The sequence below is a fragment of the Papio anubis genome, chromosome 11, assembly GCF_008728515.1.
Source record: "Papio anubis isolate 15944 chromosome 11, Panubis1.0, whole genome shotgun sequence".
NCBI classification, from domain to species: Eukaryota; Metazoa; Chordata; class Mammalia; order Primates; family Cercopithecidae; genus Papio; species Papio anubis.
In genome coordinates this window covers 76,992,910-77,007,982 of record NC_044986.1, presented here as the reverse complement: position 1 = coordinate 77,007,982, position 15,073 = coordinate 76,992,910, and the positions used below count along the sequence as shown (strand labels likewise).

Below are 15,073 nucleotides of genomic sequence, written 5' to 3'. Positions count from 1 at the left end.
GTTGAGACAATGGGGTTTTCTAAATATACAATCATGTCATCTGCAAACAGGGACAATTTGACTTCTTCTTTTCCTAACTGAATACCCTTTATTTCTTTCTCTTGCCTGATTGCCCTAGCCAGAACTTCCAACATTATGTTGAATAGGAGTGGTGAGAGAGGGCATCCCTGTCTTGTGCCAGTTTTCAAAGGGAATGCTTCCAGGTTTTGCCCATTCAGTATGATATTGGCTGTGGGTTTGTCATAAATAGCTCTTATTATTTTGAGATACATTCCATCAATAGCAAATTTATTGAGAGTTTTTAGCATGAAAGGTTGTTGAATTTTGTCAAAGGCCTTTTCTGCATCTATTGAGATAATCATGCATTTTTTGTCTTTGGTTCTGTTTATATGCTGGATTACATTTATTGATTTGTGTATGTTGAACCAGCTTTTGCATCCCAGGGATGAAGCCCACTTGATCATGGTGGATAAGCTTTTTGATGTGCTGCTGGATTCGGTTTGCCAGTATTTTATTGAGGATTTTTGCATCTATGTTGATTAGGGATATTGGTCTAAAATTCTCTTTTTTGTTGTTGTATCTCTGTCAGGCCTTGCAAAGTCTCAGGATACAAAATCAATGTGCAAAAATCACAAGCATTCTTATACACCAGTAACAGACAAACAGAGAGCGAAATCATGAATGAACTCCCATTCACAATAGCTTCAAAGAAAATAAAATACCTAGGAATCCAACTTACAAGGGATGTACAGGACCTCTTCAAGGAGAACTACAAACCACTGCTCAGTGAAATGAAAGAGGACACAAACAAATGGAAGAACATAACATGCTCATGGATAGGAAGAATCAATATTGTGAAAATGGCCATACTGCCCAAGGTAATTTATAGATTCAATGCCATCCCCATCAAACTACCAATGACTTTCTTCACAGAATTGGAAAAAACTGCTTTAAAGTTCATATGGAACCAAAAAAGACCCCGCATTGCCAAGACAATCCTAAGCCAAAAGAACAAAGCTGGAGGCATCACACTACCTGACTTCAAACTATACTACAAGGCTACAGTAACCAAAACAGCATGGTACTGGTACCAAAACAGAGATATAGACCAATGGAACAGAACAGAGGCCTCAGAAATAATACCACACATCTACAGCCATCTGATCTTTGACAAACCTGACAAAAACAAGAAATGGGGAAAGGATTTACTATTTAATAAATGGTGCTGAGAAAATTGGCTAGCCATAAGTAGAAAGCTGAAACTGGATCCTTTCCATACTCCTTATACAAAAATTAATTCAAGATGGATTAGAGACTTAAATGTTAGACCTAAAACCATAAAAACCCTAGAACAAAACCTAGGTAATACCATTCAGGACATAGGTATGGGCAAGGACTTCATGTCTAAAACATCAAAAGCAATGGCAACAAAAGCCAAAATTGACAAATGGGATCTAGTTAAACTAAAGAGCTTCTGCACAGCAAAAGAAACTACCATCAGAGTGAACAGGCAACCTACAGAATGGGAGAAAATTTTTGCAATCTACTCATCTGACAAAGGGCTCATATCCAGAACCTGTAAAGAACTCAATCAAATTTACAAGAAAGAAACAAACAACCCCATCAAAAAGTGGGCAAAGGATATGAACAGACACTTCTCAAAAGAAGACATTCATACAGCCAACAGACAAATGAAAAAATGCTCATCATCACCTAGCCATCAGAGAAATGCAAATCAAAACCACAATGAGATACCATCTCACACCAGTTAGAATGGCAATCATTAAAAAATCAGGAAACAACAGGTGCTGGAGAGGATGTGGAGAAATAGGAACACTTTTACACTGTTGGTGGGACTGTAAACTAGTTCAACCATTGTGGAAAACAGTGTGGCAATTCCTCAAGGATCTAGAACTAGAAATACCACATGACCCAGCCATCCCATTACTGGGGATATACCCAAAGGATTATAAGTCATGCTGCTATAAAGACACATGCACACGTATGTTTATTGTGGCACTATTCACAATAGCAAAGACTTGGAATCAACCCAAATGTCCATCAGTGATAGACTGGATTAAGAAAATGTGGCACATATACACCATGGAATACTATGCAGCCATAAAAAAGGATGAGTTCGTGTCCTTTGTAGGGACATGGATGAAGCTGGAAACCATCATTCTCAGCAAACTATCACAAGAACAGAAAACCAAACACCACATGTTCTCACTCATAGGTGGGAACTGAACAATGAGATCACCTGGACTCGGGAAGGGGAACATCACACACCAGGTCCTATTGTGGGGAGGGGGTAGGGGGGAGGGATAGCATTAGGAGATATACCTAATGTAAATGACGAGTTGATGGGTGCAGCACACCAACATGGCACATGTATACATATGTAACAAACCTGCACGTTGTGAACATGTACCCTAGAACTTAAATTATAATAATAATAATAATAATAATAATAATAAAGTCAGTGCCAAGAATCTTCAGAACAAGACATGCCTTGACATTCAAGGAATGTTCACCTTAGTTGGAGAATTCAAAACAAGACATAGTGAATAATCACACTAATCATCCCAACCTGCATCTCTATGACCCTTTAGAGTTCATATTAATCTACCAGTATTCTCTAATGCCATGCACTTTTCCCCTGCCCTGCTTTATGTTTTTCCAAAACCCTGGAAAAGCCAGTCTCTCCAATCTTGTCCTGCTACCTCTTCCAGAAAGACCTCCTGGCTCTGACCACTTGATGAGTGTGGCTCTCCTGAAAGTTCTCCTGGCAGTGTGCCCAGTGTAAGCACTTCTTACACTCACTCTGAGCCACGACATTTTGTTGGCGTGCCTGTCTCCCCCACAGTCAATGTACAGAAAGCCTTCATGGCTCACCCACTCTCTGAACTTGGCAGTTCATTATGCTATTGAAGCTAGCACTGCATGGAGACATGAGCATTCTGCAAGTCACCCTCAAATATCTGAACCTTCTCAGGCATAGCAGGAAGAATAGAATTCAGATCTGATCAAGACCTTCCTTGGTGTCTGCACTTTTCTCAATGGTATGACTGTAGGTGGAAAAAATGTATAAGCAGAAGCAGGATCTACATGGTCCTTGGAAAAGGAAATGCCAGAGCCAAGTTGGAGACCCTGAATTGGGCTAGTTCTGTCATAATTTTCCATGTTGAATAAGATATTACTCAAGAATCCCTACGTCATTGCCTGAGTCCAGGACTGAAGTTCTCTGATGAAGAATTCAGCCTCCCAGATGTTTTGTTGAAGGAAAAGTAACTGTGCCATTGTAAATAAACACACCAATAATCTAAGTTACACATCACTCCCCTGTGAGATTTGTTCATGGAAATAAGTCCTTGAGAACCTCAGAAGAAAAAAAACAAAAAAAACCCTAGCTGTCCTGACCTGGCAGTCAGACTTGAAGGCCTACACATCAAAGCACTGGATCTGAGAAGGACTACACATCAAAGAACTGGCTGACCCATCCACCTGCCTGACAGCAATGGGTCTTCCTCCCTCTATCCAAAATGCATATGGATGATCATAACAGAAAATGGGACCTGCATGTCTTCCAAACACCAAGAGTCTGTTGGGGAAGGGCTCTGCAGCTGGGGTTTCAAGGGGCCTAAGATTACCCCCAAACATCTCTGCCTTCCTTTCAGGAGGTAGAATCTGAGCTTTATCCCTCGCTAGGCCTGTGACTGCTTTGACCAGTAAAATATGGAGAAGCACCATCCTGAGATTTGCAAGCCCAGACACTGAGAAAGCCTGACCACTTCTAATTCTTCCTCTTGGAGCCCCAGGCTGACCATGTGAAAAGTCTAGCATAGAGAAAGAGGTCAATGTGGAGAAGCCCCAGAGGTCCAGATGCCACATGGAGCAGCACAAGTATCCAGCACCATCTTCAAAGTGCAAAGGAACTGACCTGCTGAACCCCAGTCAACCCAAGAGTCATGGTTGTTGTTTAAACCACTAAGTTTTGGGGGTGGTTCTTGAGGCATAGTTCATCAAAAGCCCATCCAAGGCCGGGCGCGGTGGCTCACGCCTGTAATGCCAGCACTTTGGGAGGCCAAGGTGGGCAGATCACAAGGTCAGGAGATCGAGACCATCCTGGCTAACACAGTGAAACCCCGTCTCTACTAAAAATACAAAAAATTAGCCAAGCATGGTGGCCGGCACCTGTAGTCCCAGCTACTTGGGAGGCTGAGGCAGGAGAATGGCGTAAACCCAGGAGGCGGAGCTTCCAGTGAGTGGAGATTGTGCCACTACACTCCAGCCTGGGCAACAGAGGGACACTCCATCTCAAAAAACAAAAAAAAACAGAGCCCATCCAAGGCCATCCCCCTTCTATACACGAGACTAACAAGTATTTACTGAGTTCGGTTAGTTCGAAGCCTTACTCTCTAGATCTCATTGGATTCTATCAACAGTCTCCTCTATGAGGCCTGTTATAAAAGTGATACGGTTTGGCTTTGTGTCCCCACCCAAATCTCACCTTGAATTGTAATAATCCCCACATGTTGTGGAAGGGACCCAGTGGGAGGTAACCGAATCATGGGGGTGGGTTTTTCCCATGCTGTTCTCAAGGTAGTGAATAAGCCTCATGACATCTGATGGTTTTATAAAGGAGAGTTCCCCCACACCTACTCTCTTGCCTGCCACCATGTAAGACATGACTTTCTCCTCCTTTGCCTTCTGACGTGACTGTGAGGCTTCCCCAGGCATTGTGGAACTGTGAGTTCATTAAACCTCTTTTTCTTTATAAATTACCCAGTCTGATGTATGTCTTTTTTAACAGCCTAAGAACTGACTAGTACAAAAGATAAGAATCAAATTGGTATTGGTCAAACAACTTGCCCACATTGCATAGCCAGTTAGAAGAAAATAGAACTAAATATACCTCAAACACGAATGCCTGTGTTGTTTTTCCAGTGGCCTGGCCCAGCCCTGATGCTTCTCTCAGGCTCACTGTCTGGTCTGGCACAAAATGCTTTTATGAATATTCAGTATTATACACTAAAAGATCTTCTCAGAACAGACACCAAAAAAAGTCACAAATGCAAGGACAGCTTCTCCTACTCTGTAGTCCACATAGCTTCTAACGCAGCACTGAGCACACGGTGGGAACCTAATAAACGCCTGCTGTTTAAAACACAGATCCATTGATTACAATAAAAACACAGCGGATTGAAAATTTTCAGAAATGTGACTTGCACCAAGATTTGTCTCTTGCGAGTTTGCTCTGGTCAACATTTTTGCAGAGGCTTGGTGTGGAAAGAACTATTTCCACGTATTTCATAGATTAATTTAATTGAGTCTCTGATGAATGAAATGAGTAGTCGTGAAACTTTATTCACCTTCCAAAATCTCCTGGAAGAGGAGCCGCCAGATCACAGGCCCAGATCACCCTTCCCATGCTAGTTTTGCCTTGAAGCAAATAGCCTGAGACTGGGGCTGCATATCCCTAGCTATTTAATTAAATTGACAGTCAGTTATTTTTTCTTAATCAATGCTGTGGTTATGTCAGTTTCAAAGCCTGTCATCCCTCTTCCAGCTTGGCAGGGTAAGAAAAAGCACAGCACAGCCAATTCATATAAAAATACTTCTGTGACATATGTCCCCAAGTGGGACAGGAGATAAAAGTTCCAATCTCCTTCTACCGTGAACTTCATCTGGGGTCTGGAGTAAATCAAGACTAAAGTGTACATATTTATTAAGCGCTTGCTGTGAGTGAAACACTCTGCTTGCTAAGTATTAGTGGAAATGGCAATAATAAAAACATCTAGTATATATTGTGCTTATTAGACTGGAAAATACTCTCTCACACAAACTCAGTCTTCGTAACTTTTCAGAGAAACAAATACACTGATCACTGTTTTGTGGAAAATGGAGGCTGTAGAAGGCTATGTGATACGCCCACGGTTACTGACCCAGTATTTCATGGCTCCAAGACTTTCGGGGGACATTGTGATTCCAATTTTATTATTCTTTCCAGGATGTGATGAATTGGCAGATGAACAATGTGTAATAGAATCAATATAGTGGGGATGGAACAGCACGTCATCTGGGGTACTGGTTAGGCTTCTGGGATATGAGCGGGATTTGGAATACTGGCCCCGAGTGTGTCTGAGAGCAGAGGGCACAGGGCTTCTTCATAGACAGAGACCTCCCTCCTGTCTGCAGAGCAGGCTGGAACGTCCTTGAGGCTTTCACCTCCCCTGGGCACTGCATCCTTACAGTAAGCAAGGGGATGCTGTGGTTATCCCCGTGGTGCAGAGGAAGACCTAGACCTGTGGACAGGTCATCCAAAGTTGCCCAGGCTACTGCCACTCCAGCAGCTGCCTCCCAAGCCATGCGGCTATATGCTGGGTTTTAAAAAAAATGTCTCAGGGACTTGGTGATGCAGCCATGTTAAACATATTCTCCATTTCCCTGCAGACCTCTCCCCCAAAGCATACTGCCTTTTACATCTGGGCAATAGTGTCTAATGGGAAGAGCAATAGCTGTAGGGTCAGAGAACCTGGATTCAATTCCTGAGTGGCCGTTTTAAAACACTGCTGTAAATTCTTTGACACTCATCCTACTGAAAGATGGGGTCTGCGTGTCTCCTATCTTTGAAATGGGACCAACTGGTGACTGACTGTCTTAACCAATAGAGTTAGGAGGAAGGTGATACTCCTAACTTGGTGGCCCTCTAGTCAGGTGGTACTCCTAAAGGTGGCTTGCTAGGTCAGGAGAGGCCTCGCAGCTCCTGCCTTGGTCCTCAGGATGCTTGGTCTCTGATGGTCCCACCATGTGGGGATAAGCCCACGTTTGCATATAGAGGCCACATGTAGGTGCTCTGGGCAACAGCCCAAGCTGAATCCAGCCTTCCAAACATCCCACTTCAGGGATCAGCCCCCACTCAGGTCACCTATAATCATGGGAGTACTTGTTGGCACAGAGACTATCCTCACTGTGCCCTCCCCAGACTCCTAACCCGCAGAATCTGTGAGCATAATAAAATGATAGTGGCTTTTATGTCACTAAGTTTTGAAATGGTTTGTTACACAGCAAAGAAGACTTTGCCGTAGAACATCTTGCTTCCAGGTACCAACTGCATTTTAAACTCAAGAGCCCCTTCTTTTTTTAGAGAAAAAAAAAAAAAAATCCTGCTTCACATGATGCCGTCAAGACTAAATGACACAGAGAATGTGGATCACTAGGCACAGTGCACAGCACAGGGCTGGCCCCTACAAGTGTGAGTTTCCAAGCAAGCTGAGAAAGGGACTTCAGTTTGTCTGAAAAGTGTGGCATATTTCCCACCTTGTCAGGTAACCTCCCTCACACTCTCCCAGGGCTCAGACTGCATGAGTTAGGCCTTCCCCGCCCACCTCCTCTCAGCAGATTGCCTGGTGGGATGAGAGGCAGCCGTGGCAGAGAGGATTGTTTTCATGTCTGACATCCGCTGCCCTCTGGACAGTCTGATCTTATCAACTGTGGGAGGCAATTGTGGGAGGCAGCTCCATGTAGCAGCCTTGGCCGAAGCCCACTGGACTCCCACCGCGACTCAGCACAGAGTAGATGCCCACATTCATTATCATCACCAAGTAGGGGGGCTTTAGCACCTCCTCAGCCAGCACTTCTCTCTACATTGAATTCTGCATGAGTCTCATGATCAAAGTTCAAGTGTGACAGGCACATGTATACACAGAGAGGCTCGGAGCTAAGGAAATAATTCTCTGTATGGGTCTCTTTCTTTCTGAGGACCAGCACAAGGATAGTCCTTTCAAGACGAGAGGAGATTCCAAGCATCCTAGGAGGTGATAATTAACTTCCTGCCCCCACAGGTCTGGGCCTGCGAGAGGACAAGAGGGAAGGACAGTCCCCTCTCCCTACATGACCAGATGGAACCCTGCCACACACGCTTTAAGAAGGCCTAGCTTGCAACTCATGAATGCACTGTGCATGCTCCCCACACACAAGTCTCTTACTCTTACAAAACTGTGAATGTTTGCTTCCCGACTAAAAACTCAGATGTAAAACTAAATCAGAGAAACCATTTTACTAAGAAAAAACATTTAAAGATTAGTTAATACAATACAGCCATCTCATAAATAACACCTCTATAGGAATGTCATAAATATCTGGGTGCAATTATTCCCATTTTAGAATCTGAGAAGATAGAGATCCCTGAAAGACAGTGAGTCATATGTCAAAACCATCAAAATTCAGAGCAGAAAAGATCATAAGAGCATGTATGGTCCATTTCCAACTGTTCTTACTACCAATGAGGAAACAGACTCTGGCCTGCAAGAGATAACCAAGCCTCAAAATATATGGAAACAATGTTTTAGACAAGATTCTTTCCATTGTCATGTTCCTGGCCATGTGTGGCTTTGAAACGACTCTAGAAGTTTTGGCCAAATATTCAGACACCTAGAGCTTTGTAGAGAGCTCTATTCAATGGTACATTTTTCTGATGGTCTAATCAACAACAACAACAAAGATAATTTCAGAAAATCAGTGCTCTGATGGGTGATGTTATAGAGGGTACCAGGGCAAGGTAAGTTTAGGGATGCTATAGATAACGGTCAAGAAAGGTTTATTTGATTTCTGAGCTCTCGTGAGACTTGGGCTTCTTCCTAGGCTGGCATTTAGGAAGAAGACGGCCATGTTCAGTTCAAGCACCAAGATCATGAAGCCCAATGGTGAGAAGCCAGACAAGTTCAAGTCCAGCATCTCCAGGATCTTCTGGAGCTGAAGATGAACTTGGATCTCAAGGCTCAGCTCAGGGAGCTGAATATAACAGCAGCCAAGAAACCTGAAGTTGATGGTGGTCACAAAGCTTATTACAATCATTGTTCCCGTTCCTCAGCTGAAATCTTTCCAGAAAAATCCAAGTCCAGATAGTACATGAATTGGAGAAAAAGTTCGGTGGGAAGCATGCTGTCTTTATTGCTCAGAGGAGAAGTCTGCCTATGCCGACTTGAAAAAACAATACAAAAAAATAAGCAAAAGTGTCCCAGGAGCTGCACCCTAATAGCCACGCATGATGCAATCCTTGAAGACTTGGTCTTCCCAAGTGAAATTGGGGGCAAAAGAATCTGCGTGAAACTGGCTAGCATTCAGCTCAGGAAGGTTCCTTTGGACAAAGCACAGCAGAACCATGTGGGGCACACGGTTGAAACTTTTTCTGGTGTCTATAAGGGAGTTCCTGGGCAAAAATGTTAATTTTGAATTTCCAGAGTTTCCATTATAAACAAAAATGACTAAATAAAGTATATTCACATTTAGAAGAAGAAAGGTTTATCTGAAGAAAGGATATTTGAGCAAATCTGCAGAATGAGACAGACCTAAACATGTGAAGAACTCTCCAAGCAAAGGGAGCTGCCAGTGCTGAAGGCCTGAGACAGGGAAGAGCCAGTGCTCACGAACAGGGGGAGGGTGGTTTGATACCAGGATGTGGGTAAGCTGGGCCAGATCTTGTAAATCCTTGTAGGCCACAGTAAGATGTTTGGACCTCATTCCCAGTGCAGTGGGAAGCTGTTGAAGTCTAAGTGATGTGGCCTTATTCACAGAATGCCAGCTACAGAGTGGAAAATGTTCAGAAAGATGCAAGGCCAGGTAGGTGCAGAGAAATCAGTGAAGAGGGCCACACAGTAGTCCCAGAAACAGAGGCGGCTTGGACCAGAGTAGTATCCATGGCAACGAAGAGGCAGCCATGCTCTGCCGGATACTGACCACTGTCAGCACCCACTGAGGAAAGACAAAGCCTGTCTACCCCCTGTCTAGCAGGAAGGAAGCAAAGGCTGCCCCTCCAGCATCTCCAACAGATGCAATTCAGGTCAGCATGGAGGCGGCCCACTCCCCACTGAGGCAGCCCATCTAGGGACAACCATGGGGCTTTTCCATTTAGCCAAAATCAAATGCCAGCAATTATTCATGTTCTATTCATCTACCTTATTGATGTGCAACCCACTCGAGAGTGGCCAAGTAGTAGTAACCAATATAATACTGACTTCTGCAGCCAAGGACCAGATGCAGTCATTCACTGATATTTCATGGGGTGGTGGCACGTGGACTGTCATGGAAGCCTGGGTTCTGCTCAAACAGGTCTGTTTTCAGTCCCAGCTTAATCACACAGTTGCCCTCGCTGAGAGAGAATCTCCCCCATCACCCTGTGGTGTAAAGAAGGCACTATCCCCAGAATCTAGCAGCAGAATTGCCTGGTGGGTGGACAAAGAAAGCATGCATGTTCAGAGCCACACCAAGGAGCAAGGTAGTTGTCGTGAGGCCGGCTCATGAGTGAGTGTGTGAGCAGAAAGGGCCTCCCTCCAAAGCCGGAATGTGGGCAAGAACACGAACTCTGGGTGAAATGACACACAGAGTCAGGGCATCTTCCGTAAATCATAAAGACCCACAGGCAGCAAAGGTCCAGACCAGTGTCGTCACCACAGGCCAACAGCCACATGGATGACACACTGCAACTTGGATAACCTGAAAACAGAAGTCCTGCCGGACCTGAAGGAACACTGCTCAGTCAGCCACGCCTGTCTGATGGTTTTCCCCCTGCCTGGGTGAGCAAGAATTAGAGGCTGGCTTCAAATCTCTTCCAGCCTTATCAATTGCCATCAAAATGGCAATAGCAGCTGCTTTTCCTCTCAACGTATGCAGAGTCCTAACACCACAAGATATAAAAATATGGTTGCCCTTTGGGGGTAAGCCACCACACACACTATAACAAGCCATGTGGGAACAAACCAGGCAATTTTGATCAGAGAATATGCAAACCGCCAAACCCTCCCCAAGGTGCCCTGGGCACAGCCTCAAGGAGAAGCAGCAGTGATTGTAGTTTCCTGAGCAGAAGCCTAGTGGTTTGTGTTGTTCCCACTTTGGAGAAGTCCTGTGAGCAGGAGGGGATGAAAACTTGGTGCATTCATGATCAAAGGTGGAAGTAGTGAGCACCCAGGCCAGGCCGGGGGAGGCTGTCCTGACCCACACTCACACCCTCCCTGGTGGAGTCGCATCCCACTGGAGGTGGCGATGAGGGACTGTGGCTCACTTAGTCAAATGCCATGTCTCACCTCGGGGTAATTCAAGACTTCCCAAGAAATGATGAAGGCAGTGTCTTCACACAGTGTTCAAGTGTACCACTTAGAAAAACAGAAACACGCATCATAAACAGTGGTGAAAAGAAACCTGTAAGCCTGCGGCGATGTAGAGACCCGCTGTCAGCAGCTGCTGAGGAGAATCAGTCCTCTGTGAGGACCTCCGTCGCTACCTGCCGTCTGTCAAGGGTCTGGGAATCACATCGGGAGAATCCTCTGTACCCAGGGCTCTGTTGTCCATCTCAGGTGTAATTTTGAGCAGTGACATTGCAGGGAGGAAATATGATGTCCCCAGAGTGGCTAATTTATCATGCAGCACGACCTACTGACAGCTTCAGCCATGTGAAATCTATGGCAAAACATAACCAAAGTGGAGGTTTTTTAATGTAACATTAACCACGTGGAAAATTTCTGAAAAGAGCTAAAAGAAATGACCAGCATAGACAAGTCTTTTGAAACTGGTGGGTTCAAGGAATGAGTAGAATGTCACTGCACTGGGATCTGTGGAAATTAGACATTCAGAGGAAAGAAACTTTTCATCTGCAATGCGGAATGAGATACTTGTCATTCCAAAGCCACCTCCCAGCACCAAGGACTTACAATACCTTCTCCTGTTTATTCCCTCTGGCCGCTCTCTCTCCAGGACCATAAGCTCTTTGAAGAAAGCTTCTTGTCTTATTCATTCTTTCCAGCTTCTAGAGCAAGTGCTTGATAAACACTTGCTAACTTGAAGCAGATTCTGGTAATAAAACTGCCCTAACTTCATCCACAGGAACTTCCAGGCCTCTTCCTGAGAGCCCTTAATGTTTCCAGGAGGAGCTGCAACCTCTTCAAGGGTGTGAAGACAGACCAGCTAGAAAACCCTGAACTTATTGCAGAAGACGGTGTCGCTGGAGGAGCCCAGCTCTGAGCCAGGTGCCACGCAGCGGGGCGGCAGAACATACCAAGTCGACTGAGCACGTAGCAAGTCGACTCTAATCCTGGTCAAGGACCCACCACTCACCACCCACCTGGCTCAGCTATGTTGTTTCATGATGCGACACCTCAGTGTCTCTCTCTCTCTCAAGTGGGTAGATAAAAAGCTCATTCCTTCCACAAAAGGTCTGCCAAAGACAGCAACATATAGGATTTCAAGCACTATGCAGAAGATAAAACACAGGTTTTGCTCCTGGCCCTACATTTTTTGGCAAGACAACTGGTCTCCGGCACACTACTTTCACCTAAGAGAGGGTCTTTTCCTCTTCTACTCCTCCATAAATCTATGGATATGGAAAACATACCTATTTTTTAGGTGATATCTTGTGTATTTTTTAAGTTGTTTTACGCACATTATAGAAACCCTTCCCGGCCGGGCGTTGTGGCTCAAGCCTGTAATCCCAGCACTTTGGGAGGCCGAGATGGGCTGGATCACGCAGGTCAGGAGATCGAGACCATCCTGGCTAACACGGTGAAACCCCGCCTCTACTAAAAATACAAAAACTAGTCAAGGAGGTGGCGGGCGCCTGTAGTCCCAGCTACCGGGAGGCTGAGGCAGGAGAATGGCGCAGACCTCGGGAGGCGGAGCTTGCAGTGAGCTGAGATCCGCCACTGCACTCCAGCCTGGGCGACAGAGTGAGACTCCGTCTCAAAAAAAAAAAAAGAAAATAAAGAAACCCTTCCCATTTAACACCTGAAAAAAAAACTGGGTTTGCAAAATTTCCTGATAAAATGTGTATAATTAAATGCACTTGTGAACACTGTGATTACGGTACTGAGGCAAGATGATTTCCCCACTATTTCAATAACAGTTGGAAATAATTAAGTACTTCCTACAACATGGAAATGTACAGTTTTGTATCTCAAAATACTAGTACTTTAACAGACTGAAACAGTTGTTGCCCGTTGGAGCTTACTACATGTGTTAAATTATTATTCTTCTGATTATCATGCCATGATTATAATGCATTCCATTTAGGACTGTAGATTGTACTTGCTGAGCAGTTCTAGATAATTTTTTACTTATCCACTCAGTGGTTCTTACACAGCACCTGAGCAAAAAGTTAAAGACAAAATGTAAGCTTTTCATCTAAATAGACTTAATTTTCAATACTCAAAGCTAAGCCTTATTCTGCCTGAACAGAGCTGGCAAGGTTTAATTCCTTTTGTCACAATCTCCCTGGATAATAATTCCTTAATTGCTTCTTAGATGGAAATATTAATCATGGGCGGCCTTTAATAAGACCGAAATTATGGTGTTTCTTATCCCCAAAGGTTAATGGGGAAAAAAAATGATTCTTCTCTTCCTTTCTTCTCTGTCCTGATACACAGATTGTGTGGCACTAATCAGTTTTCCCCTTTAAATTATATTTAAGCTAATGTGTCATTTATCCTCAGAGATTCTGAGTTCCTTGAGGAAGGAAATTGTGTCTGATTTATGTGTGAATTTGCCACAGAATCTAGATCCAATAACTGACACAACCTGATTGCATACAAACACAACTGATTTATGTCAACTTGGGAGATGACCTTGACAATTGTGTCACTGCACCTGCTTGACAAGTGTGATGGTTGTTCAGTTGCCTGGCTGTTCGACAGACTGGTTTGAAGGACAGGGTGGCTTAAAAGTTAATTATTCTCTAATAGTAATTAAACCTCAACCTTGTGATTGATTCTGTGCTCAGCACTGTTTCCTGCCCTCCTTCAACTTACAGTACGTTGGGAGAAGTTACATTATAAAAAAGACAAATTGACAAAACAAACTACAAAGCACTGTAACAGTAGAAACAATATGTCTGTCCTACGGATCCCGCCCAGAGTGGCCCTCTTACTTTGACAAGTGTGTGGAGAGTTTACATTCATTGTGACAGTGTAATAGTGTAAGAAACCCCTTTGTAGCACTATTCAATTTGTGTAGATGCTTAAGACCTCTGGTGGAAAAAAAATTGTTCTCAGAGAAGAGAGAATCAATTTGCATAAATGAGGGGTCAACTGGTCTCCCAACCTTGGAAAGTGAGGCAGGTGCCACACACACGGAGCTTTCAGACAGAACCACTTCCGGGGTTCTGGGGGTAAACATGGCAAGTAAAAGTTTGATTTGCTCTTAGGTTTGTTGAAGAGAAAGGGTAGGATTTTTGCAGTATATGTTGCAGGGATTTCAATGAAAGAGAAGAAACAGCTTGGAATAAGCTGATTTAGAGAACTATCTAGATGAGACGATCAATGTGGGCTGCAGGGCAGGGAATAGGCCCTATATTACAAAAGTGTAAGATCAAGATAGAAGAATAAGCAGCTAAAAAGAAAACAAAAACAAGCCAAGAGACAGACAGTGTGCATGTGTGGGTGGGTGGGTGCATGGGTGTTAAAATTTAAGATTCAACAAATATAGAAAGGAAAGAAATTGCCAAAATTTTGTGTTGGTTATAAATTTGGAAAAAATAGTAACTTTGAGTTTCTCCTTAAATCATATTCTAAATAAATTTCTTCATGTATTACAGAGCTACAAATTAAGATATTAAATTCCAATTATAGAAAAATAAGACTGTAAAATTGAATATCAAGTATGTAAATTTAGAATAGAAGAAATCACAAAGAATAGATCATCAGATTTAATTACATATAATTAAAGCTTTTGCATAGCTGAAGAAACCAAAATAAAAAGGCAGATGAGAAAAAAAATGCTTCTGTAAATATACCTTCAGAGAAAAAGGGAGGTAATGATTTCATTCTGCGAGGAACAAAGGAACATCAATTTAAAAAGAAAAACAATTAAAGAGCAGGTGAATAAGTAAACTATTCTCAACAAATGAAAGATTATTATCATTATTATATTATTCTAATTATTATTAAATAACATTTAACAATGATTACTGCCTGGAATTATGCTAAGTGTTGCATATATATCACTCTGAGTTCTTCTTGTAAAAACTACCTGATAATGGATTCAATTCCCAACAAATGATCAAAATTAAAAACCAGGTATGAAAAGTTGT

The 15,073-nt window shown here is 43.4% G+C and overlaps 1 pseudogene; it reads left to right on the top strand.

Moving 5' to 3' along the window:
* Positions 1-7,954: 7,954 nt before the first annotated feature.
* On the top strand, positions 7,955-10,219 carry LOC116269461 (annotated as a pseudogene).
* The last annotated feature ends 4,854 nt before the right edge of the window (positions 10,220-15,073 follow it).